This window comes from Zea mays, chromosome 1 (assembly GCF_902167145.1).
Source record: "Zea mays cultivar B73 chromosome 1, Zm-B73-REFERENCE-NAM-5.0, whole genome shotgun sequence".
Lineage (NCBI taxonomy): Eukaryota > Viridiplantae > Streptophyta > Magnoliopsida > Poales > Poaceae > Zea > Zea mays.
The window spans coordinates 75939479-75950157 of NC_050096.1; positions in this window are offsets into that span (position 1 = coordinate 75939479).

Consider the following 10679-nt stretch of genomic DNA (forward strand, 5'->3'; position numbering starts at 1 on the left):
ATCAAATCATGGATTCCACTGCTGGGTGTGAAACCCTGTTATTCCTCGATGCCTACTCTGGGTATCACCAAATCAGGATGAAAGAGTCCGACTAGCTCGCGACCTCTTTCATCACACCCTTTGGCATGTACTGCTATATTACTATGCCATTCGGTTTGAGGAATGCAGGCGCGACATACCAAAGGTGCATGAACCACGTGTTCAGAGAGCACATTGGCCGAACGGTCGAGGCTTACGTCGATGACATCATAGTCAAGACAAGCAAAGCCTCCGACCTCCTCACTGACCTTGAAACGACATTCAAGTGTCTGAAGGCGTAAAACTCAATCCCGAGAAGTGTGTCTTCGGAGTCCCCCGAGGCATGCTCCTGGGGTCCATCATCTCCGAGCGGGGCATCGAGGCCAACCCGGAGAAAATCGCGGCCATCACCAACATGGGGCCTATCAAGGACTTGAAAGGAGTACAAAGGGTCATGGGATGCCTTGCGGCTCTAAGCCGCTTCATCTCACGCCTCGGCGAAAGAGGCCTACCCCTGTACCGCCTCTTAAGGAAGACCGAGCGCTTAACTTGGACCCCCAAGGCCGAGGAAGCCCTCGGGAACTTAAAGGCGCTCCTTACAAGCGCGCCCATCCTGGTGCCCCCTGCTGCGGGAGAAGCCCTCTTGATCTACGTAGCCGCAACCACTCAGGTGGTCAGCGCCGCGATCGTAGTCGAGAGACGAGAAGAAGGGCATGCATTGCTCATCCAGAGGCCGGTCTACTTCATCAGTGAGGTACTGTCCGAGACCAAAATCTGCTACCCGCAAATTCAGAAGCTACTGTACGTGGTAATTCTAACGCGGCGAAAGTTGTGACACTACTTCGAGTCTCATCCGGTGACTGTGGTGTCATCCTTCCCCCTGGGGGAGATCATCCAGTGCCGAGAGGCCTCGGGTAGGATTGCAAATGGGCGGTGGAGATCATGGGCGAGACAATCTCGTTCGCCCCTCGGAAGGCCATCAAGTCCCAAATCTTGGCGGATTTCGTGGCTAAATGGGTCGACACCTAGCTTCCAGCAGCTTTGATCCAACCGGAACTCTGGACCATGTTTTTCGATGGGTCGCTGATGAAAACAGGAGCGGGCGCGAGCCTGCTCTTCATCTCACCCCTCGGGAAGCACCTCCGCTACGCCACAAGGGTTTCTACTGGCCAACTGCGGTGGCCGACGCCACAAGGATTGTACGCACCTGCCAAGGGTGTCAATTCTACGCAAGGCAGACGCACCTGCCCGCTCAGGCTCTGCAAACAATACCCATCACCTGGTCGTTTGCTGTGTGGGGTCTGGACCTCGTTGGTCCCTTGCAGAAGGCACCCGGGGGCTTCACGCACCTGCTGGTCGCTATCGACAAATTCTCCAAGTGGATTGAGGTCCGACCCCTAAACAGCATCAGGTCCGAACAGGCGGTGGCGTTCTTCACCAACATCATTCATCGCTTTGGAGTCCCAAACTCCATCATCACCGACAACGACACCTAGTTCACCGGCAGGAAGTTCCTGGACTTCTGCGAGGACCACCACATCCGGGTGGACTAGGCCGCCGTAGCTCACCCCATGACGAATGGGCAGGTAGAGCATGCCAACGGCATGATTCTACAGGGACTCAAGCCAAGAATCTACAACGACCTCAACAAGTTCGGCAGGCGATGGATGAAGGAACTCCCCTCGGTGGTATGGAGTCTGAGGACGACACCAAGCCGGGCCACGGGCTTCACGCCGTTTTTTCTAGTCTATGGGGCCGAGGCTATCTTGCCCACAGACTTAGAATACGGTTCCCCGAGGACGAGGGTGTACGACGACCGAAGCAACCGAACAAGCCGAGAAGACTCACTGGACCAGCTGGAAGAGGCTCGGGACATGGCCTTACTACACTCGGCGTGGTATCAGCAGTCCCTGCGACGCTACCACGCCCGAGGGGTTCGGTCCCGAGACCTCCAGGTGGGCGACTTGGTGCTTCGGCTACGACAAGACGCTCGAGGGTGCCACAAGCTCACACCTCCATGGGAAGGGCCGTTCATCATTGCCAAGATTTTGAAGCCCGGAACATACAAGCTGGCCAACAGTCAAGGCGAGGTCTACAGCAACGCTTGGAACATCTGACAACTACGTCGCTTCTACCCTTAAGATGTTTTCAATTCGTTCATATACCTCGTTTACATACATAAATAAAGTCTAACCATCAAGGAAGGGTCAGCCTTGCCTCGGCCAAGCCCGACCCTCCCTCGGGGGCTAGAAGGGGGGAACCCCCTCTGCGTCAAAATTTTCCTCGAAAAAAGTCTTTCTGCCGGAACATCTTTCGCGCTTTTTGACTACTTCGATAGTGGGATCCTGAAAACGACGGAGTACACGTATGCGGCAAGGCCGACCGAGCCGAGGGACTCCTACGCCTCCAGGATACGGATACTTCACTCATCACCTTCTGCAATAAGTAACTCACGCTCGAATAAGCGATTTTGCTGACCGAACAAGTCTTAACGCTCGAAAACTTTTCTGCCAAAACGATTTTTCGAACCTTCTCGACCATATCGATAACAGAATCCCGCGGACGAGCAAGAGTACACGTAAGCGGCGAAGGTCGACTGAGCCGAGGGACTCCTATGCCTCCGGGATACGGATACCTCACTCATCACCTTCCGCGATAAGTAACTCTCGCTCGGATGAGCGATTCTGCTACCGACAAACAAGTCCTGATACTCGAAACAAGAGGAAAAGAAACACAGCTTTACAACGCGACAACGATATGTTTGGGCCTTGGCGGCCGCAAAAAACATACGCACACTACAGACAAACTGATCCTGCAGGTTCAGACATCAATAGGGGGAGTAGCAGCACCCTCGGCATCGACTCCACCTTCGGCGGAATCCGACCCGGCCTCGGACGGCGACACGGGCAAAGGATCTCCACCTCGAAGGAAGATGTCAGTACCGCGCCTGGGCCATCACCGCCAGGGTCTCCTCCAGGAACCCGGCCCGAGCAGACGGCTCGACCGGCCGCTCCGTAGCCTCAGCCAGCTGTCCCCTGAGGACACCGGCCCGGCTCATGGCCTCGGCAGCCTGACTCCAGGGTTGGTCCCGCCAGTGGACAACCCGGCCAGTTTCTAGCCGCCGCTGCTACGCCTCCTCGGCCTGGGAAATCCCCTGCTCCTGGGCCGACGAAGCCCCCTTTTCGAGCCAACTCCGCCTCTGTCCATGCTGGCACCGCAGCCTCCGGCTCCGGCTCATCGCAGAGCGACCGAGGGTTTCTTTAACCGTGCAAGAGAAGCCTTGAGTGGCAAGGACGATCGAGCCGAGGGACTCCTACGCCTCCGGGATACGGATACCTCACTCGTCACCTTCCGCGCAGGGCAACTCACACTTGGTTAAGCGGTTCAGCTAGCCGACAGGCGAGTCCTGGTGTTCGAAATGAGGAAGAAACACGACTTTACACCCAAATACACAGATGTTCAGGCCCCGACAGCCGCAATGAACATACACCGGCACTCAAGATGCCATTACAAATGGAACTCCGGTTCCACTCCCGCGGGTATGAACAACCTCCACATCGGAGGGCCTGCGGGACGACGAACTCCGGGTAACTCGCCAACGACCTCTGCAGCAACAGCGATGGTCCCAGGGCGGACGCTACCGCTGGAAGGCTCTCGTTCGCGTCCCCACTCGAGGGACGAGAACCAGACATTAAAGCCAAAGAGCCGGAGGTCGGTCCGCGGGTGGCGCTGACGGTCTCATCGGCGGAGAAGCTTTCTCCAGCTGCCACCACCTCAGCACTGACGGCGGCGTCCACCTGCCCACCAACACCGCACCAGCGAGCGCCGGCCACCCCAAAGCGCACCGGCAGGTCCTCACTTCCGTCCTCGCCACAAAAACGAGAGTGGGACCGACCCAAAACACGAGTGGCGCCCTCGCGGCGTACGACGTGTTGTGAGACCCCCCGGTGCGGCTGGCCACCGTCGCCCGGACAGAGGGCGGAATGCTGCACCCTGGCTGGGCAGCAGCAGTTCGCCTTCCCCGGCATGGCTGGAGGACGCCTCCTCCGCAGAGCTGGAGGATGGTTTCCACCCTTAGATGCCGGAGGAAGAGGTGGGACGCCAGCCCACGCGAAGGCAGGCCCCGGCTCAGCTCGCCCTCCGCCCCAGCAAGGATGATGAAGATCCTTGAAGCTGAGGGCGGGGCAGAGGCCGCAGCCCGGCTTGCTTCTCCCCACCATCGAACTGGTGGTCACCGTCTTGGGTGACCATTGGTGAGGGGATGCAGCCGGGCTGCCTGATGAAAATCCTTGAAGCCGAGCGATGGCTGAAAGGTGCCAACCTCCACGAGGTTGCGCTCCTCCCACAACAAGACGAAGGCAACGCGGGCGCTCCCCATCCGGGGGCTCGGAAGGAGGAAGGGCGCGATGCATGAGGAAAGTGCGAAGGCGTGGCTACCACCCAGGAGGTCGATCCCTTTTTAAAGGCGACTCACCCCACTCGCGTCCTCAGGCGTCGCGGGCTAAGTCTTCACCAACGCGCTCAAAAGTCCTCCCCCTGCGACACGGGGGCTGGGTCCCACACGACGTGCAAGCTGGCCCAGCACAGAAGAAGCCAAACCGCCGCACGCGGAGCGTGTAACCGCCCAACGGTTACAAGCACTCCTCCACCTTCGCCTAAACCAGCGGGTGAAAGGGCGGACCACCATGCAGGCGGCATGCAACTGCACCACGGGGATGCACCCTTTCGACTTCGACGCATCCAGCATGGAGGCCCAGGCCCACACGTCATGTAACCGACGCACCGGTTACTACGTGCGAAAAACTGCACCGCCACTTACGCAAAAACTGCGCCTTCTCGACTGCGGAACCGGTGTCGCGACTCAAGGCGACCCTGCGCATAGCCCAACAGTGCCAACCAGGCACATCGATCACGGATCAGTCAGCCGCGGGAGAAGGTGCGACGACCGATATGGCCAAAAGTGGGCCGGCAGTAATGGCGGTAGCAGACGGACGGGAGCAGCAGTCAAATCATCTGCAGGCTCACGTCCCCTCCTGGAGCAGCAGGGGAGCCCTCTCCCACGGCGTGAAGCCGACGCGCCCGTGTTCCGTTCCTCGAACGGCTCGCGCAACGGCTGCCCCGCGAACCACTCGTCCCGTCGCATTAACTCCACGGCAGGGCAGGCGACACCTTTGGCAGGCGAAGCGAGTGACGCTTCACCTCCGCCATAATGACCGCGTCAAAAAAGGTGCGCCACGTCGTTCAATTTCGTATCCTTTTCCTCTTCCCCTTTCTCTCTCTTGCTACAGGGTCCGGGAAAGGGGATACTCTGAAAGGGATCCTTCTCCGCGAAGGAAGCGGGCCCCGAGCCCTCCTACTGATCAGGAGTTCGAAGGCTGGCCCCTCGGAAGGGTTCGACAGCCACCCAGAGCACTCGGGCTCCACGCCCACTACTGGTCAGAGGTTCGAAGGCTGGCCCCTCGGACGGGTTCGATAGCCGCCTCAGGCCACTCGGGCTCCGCGCCCACTACTGATCAGGGGTTCGAAGGCTGCCCCCCGAAGGGTTCGACAGCCGCCTCAGAACACGCAGAGCGAGGGATGACTCTAGGTACGTCCGATACATGGCCGAGGCTCGGGCTATGCTCCCGAGGTACCCTAGGACATTTCCGAGACCAGCAGGAGCGATTCTGTAACGGAATCCCATCAGAGGGAGGCATCGAGCCCTCGGACCCTATCAAACAGGACTGAGTCCGGCAAATCACCTGCAGGTACTTTTGGAGCGCGCCTCTAGGCCACTAGCCGACCCTTATCGAACGGGGCACGGGCGTCCACTCGGATCACACGTTAGCAACTCACTGGAGACACCATGTTCGGCGCCCTCCGAGGGCAACATGGTGCTTCCCCCCTCCTCTTTGCAGAAAGGCGACGAAGGGCGTATGAAAAAAGTCGAGTCAGTCCTTGACCGTCCTCTCTTCCTGTGTAGAGGCTCGGGGGCTGCTCTCGCAAACCCGGCTCCGGCCACACCGTTGACAGCGTCAACATACTAACCCGAGAACTCGGAACCTGACTATGCACCCGGGCAACGACCTATTCGCATGAGGGAACAACCAGACCGACCGAGGCATCACGAAAGGCATTAAGACCTCGAAGGAGTCAAACCACTCCTCCGAGGCCTCGGGGGCTACACCCGGTGGGTGCGCTCGCGCGCACCCACCGGAACAAAACGTAACCGAGAAAGGTCGGTACCCTTGCAAAAAAGTGCGACAAAGCCTCCAAGCGAGTACCAACACTCCCTTTGAGGCTCGGGGGCTACTGTCGGGGACCATAATTAGGGGTACCCCCAAGACTCCTAAACTCGGCTGGTAACCACCATCAGCACAAAGCTGCAAAGGCCTGATGGGCGCAATTCAGGTCAAGGCTCCGTCCACTCAAGGGACACGATCTCGCCTCGCCCGAGCCCAGCCTCAGGCAGGAACAGTAGACCAAGGCAGATTCACGCCTCGCCCAAGGGCATCCTCAAGTAACAGGCGCACCTTCGACTCGCCCGAGGCCCAGCTCGGGCAGGCTTCACAGTGAAGCAACCTTGGTCAGATCGCCGCGCCGACCGACCGCATCGCATGAGCATTCAATGCAAGGATCGCCTGACACCTTATCCTGACGCGCGTTCCTCAGTCGGCAGGGCCGAAGTGACCGCAGTCACTTCACCCCTCCACTGACTGACCTGACAGGAAAACAGCGCCGCCTGCCCTGCTCCGACTGCTGTGCCACCCGCCAGGGTGAGGCTGATAGCCGCCGAGTCCAACCTCAGGTGCCATAGGAAGCTCCTCCTCGCCCGACCCTAGGGCTCAGACTCCACCTCGACCTCAGAAGACGGTCTCCGCCTCGCCCGACCCTAGGGCTCAGACTCCACCTCGACCTCAGAAGACGGTCTCCACCTCGCCCGACCCCAGGGCTCGGACTCCACCTCGACCTCAGAAGACGGTCTCCGCCTCGCCCAACCCTAGGGCTCGGACTCCACCTCGACCTCGGAAGACGGTCTCCACCTCGCCCGACTCCAGCCTTCTTGGCCTGATAGCGGGATCTACATTAAGTGAATGCTCGATGACGTCTCTATTGACGCCACATAGATCATTGGTTGACCAGACAAAGACATCCATGTTGTTGAATAAAAACTTCAACAGGGTTTTTTCTTGTTCATCAGATAGTTGTGACCCCAGCAATACCTTCTGATCGGCTATGTCCTCGCATAAAAGCATAGGCTTCGGCTGGTCTGCTGAGGCAGCCTTATCTCTTTTGTGTTTGTATTGCTGATGAGCTTCGGCTTCATCTATGTTATGGATAGCCTTTGAATCTGTACAATTCCCTTCGGCCCTTCTAGTAGCCTCTTGACTCCCATGCACAACTATGGGGCTTTGGTCTAATGGTATCTTCATGCACAGATATGCTGGATGAAGTATTGCTTCGAAGGCGTTTAATATTCCTCACCCAATGATTGCATTGTAGGGATACTCCATATCAACAATGTCAAAGACAACCTGCTCTGTCCTTATGTTGTGAACATAGCCGAAGGTGATCGGCATAGTTATCTTGCCGAGTGCTACTATCTACCTTCCTCCGAAGCCACAGAGGGGGTGTGTTGCATCATGTATCTTGTCATCCTGCTCTTGCATTTGCCTAAAAGCTTTCGCAAAGATGATGTCTGCTACACTGCCTGTGTCTACAAGGACATTGTGAACTAGGAACCCCTTGATGACACAAGATATAACCATTGCATCATTGTGAGTGAGGATAATCCTTGAGCTGAAGGTCTTCCTGGGAGAAGGTGATTGGTATATGATACCACTTGGACTTGATGAAGGGTCCTTGCACTCCAATATGTTGTACCCTTCTCTATGCTTCCTTCTTCTCCTTCTTATTGGCTAGTTCAGAACTTGAGCCGCTTGTGATTGGGAGCACCAGCTTCGTAGCCAAAGGTGCCACAGCTTGGTTGTCTTGCGAAGCCATTGTCGCAGTCGTGGAAGTGAGTTCACCGGAGGTGGGCGCCAATGTTGGTCACTTGTTCTCGAATGCTTCGGCTTGCTCCAAGGTGAAGACGCAAGAAAGTGATTATATTTCAGCGTGAACAGTACGGTGTTACTGTTCACCTATTTATAGGCACGGAGCACAGCCCGGGAAAAATTACATCCATGCCCTTGAATATTTTCTTATAAACAACTTAAATTAACAAGGTATATCTAGTCTTTTCCTTCTTTGCTTGATCTGAGCCAAAGCTATCGGTAGCTTCAGCGTTCTGCATTGTTGCTCCTTCTCGAGGTCTTCGTCTTGAGAACCTTCGGCAGAAGGAGAGCGAACTTCTTGTGTCACTTTGTCGAAGGTGTTTATGTCTTGAGGACCTTCGACGGAGAAGAAGACCAGCAACATAGAGCTTTCTCATTAGGTGTGGAAGAGATTAGAAGATTCATATGAATGCACAACGGGTCAACGATTGTAAAAGAAGCCAAACTATATATACACAAAGAAAAATATGCAAAATTTAAGATGCTAGAATATGAGTGTTCCCTAGATTTTTCATAGGCTCAACAACATTGTCAATGAGCTCAAACTTGGGACACAAGGTGGATGATGATGATTTTGTTACAGTTCCTAAGATGTTTACCCTTAAGATTTGACACCTTGGTTACTATTATTGTGAGGGACGACTTCAAGGGAGTGACCCCAACCCAAGTACTAGGGGTGTGGTCACAAAAGACACATACCATCAGAAAGATTATGTGGGAGACATTGAAGATGAAAAGAAGAAGAAGAGTGTGGCATTAAAAGCTACCACCTCATCTAAAGGGAGGAACAAGAAAAAGGAGGAAGAATCAATTGAGGAAGAAAATTTGCTCAAAAGATGAAGAGAGATGGCTCTCTTTGTGCTCCGATTTGGAAATTCATGAGGAAGAAAGAAAAGAATACGGAAGATTCTATAAATGTGCTAGCAAAACCCTATAGTGACAATGATAGCGATAATGACAAACCCTCTATAGAATAACCTATATATGTCATTAAATTCTTTGAAGAGGTATGCACTAAACAAAGGGCTTGGTAAAATCAAAATTCGTCAATAAATATTATCAAAATTTGCTAGAACAATAGAAACCTTTGCAAATTTGTATGTTGCGCTATATAATAAAATTGAGAAAATATAAGCTAGTGCAATCATACCTATCAATGAGCATTTAATAAATAAAAATAAAAAAAACTAAAAGCAATGTTAGCTAGCTCACAATATACTTATGATAGTTTGCTAAACAAAATAGAAATTCTTTTCATACATAACAATGAGCTATCAAACAAGCTAGAAACCATCGACAATAGATTAGTGTAAAAATCTTAGTTATCCATATAAATGTTTGGTTATTTCCATAGGTTTTGTTTAAGAAAAAAGTAGAGGTTATAGATTAGTGCAAAAATAGATTGTCTAATTCACACCTCCTCTTAGGCATCACCATTCCTTATAGGTAGGTTAATCTATAAGTTGGTACAATTGATACGAACACCTTTCTCAAACTTATCATGTGCATAGTAGTCTCATTGAAAGGAAAATAGAGTCTCCAGATAAAAGCAACATGCTTTACATTTCAAGATTTCTGCAGCAATTGGTATCATACATACTAGTATCCACTATGATTGGTATCATGCATATTGGTATCAAGATTATTTAGTATCTCTCACATGCTTTCACCATACATTATATAGGTTAAATTAAACTCACACATGTTTTTAATTTCCTTCGGTCATGCATACGATTTGCTATTCATCATATGTATGCATTATATAGGTTGAATCCTGACAAAGTCGTTGAACCCGAGTGGTTCGGTGCACCGGACCAGTCTGGTGCACCAGGCCACGGGAGTCTACAGAGCTCTCTGCGTAAGTGGTCTAGCGCACCACCGGACTGGTCCAGTGCGCCAGGCCGTCGAAGACCTTCGGCGGAGGTCTCCACGTAAGTGGTCTGACGCACCACTGGACTAGTCTGATGCACTCGGCCACGAGAGTCACTTCTATAGAGGTATCTACGAATTAGGTCTGGTGCACCACTGGACTGGTCCAGTGCGCCGCAGACCTGCTGACTTAAAGTTCAAATTGAGCAATTTTCTTCAAATTGATTTGGCTTTCTTTGAGAGTATTCTCATGACTTAGACAATCATTTCTAGTGACAACTAGTCTAAGTCATGAATCTTCACTTCTTTACCTCATTTAACTTAGAATTTTGTTTTAGCTCAAACCGGACATCAAATATACCTTTTTCAAAATTTAACTTTCCAAACCCTCTAAGATGCTCAAAAACATTTCTAAGCGCAATTAGAACTTATCTAAACTTGTGAACTGTCCATACAGCTTATCCAAAATATGTGCTTTCTGCCTTTGTTTGAGCAGATTGTTCCGTTGAATCTCTCAATTTGACACTTGTGAACTTGCAAGCACATTCTTATTAAACTAGTTAGATCTCAAGGTTGTGTTTGTCATTAATCACCAAAATCAAACTAGGAATGTCATATAGCATATTTTCCTTTCAGAAAGACCGAAGCAAACACACAACAAAACAAACATCCTGTAAGATTGGTCCATTGTTTTTTGAGATGATCCATGTAGCTAAGTTGGTGACTTTTGTATAACCTCAATCTCTATATATACTC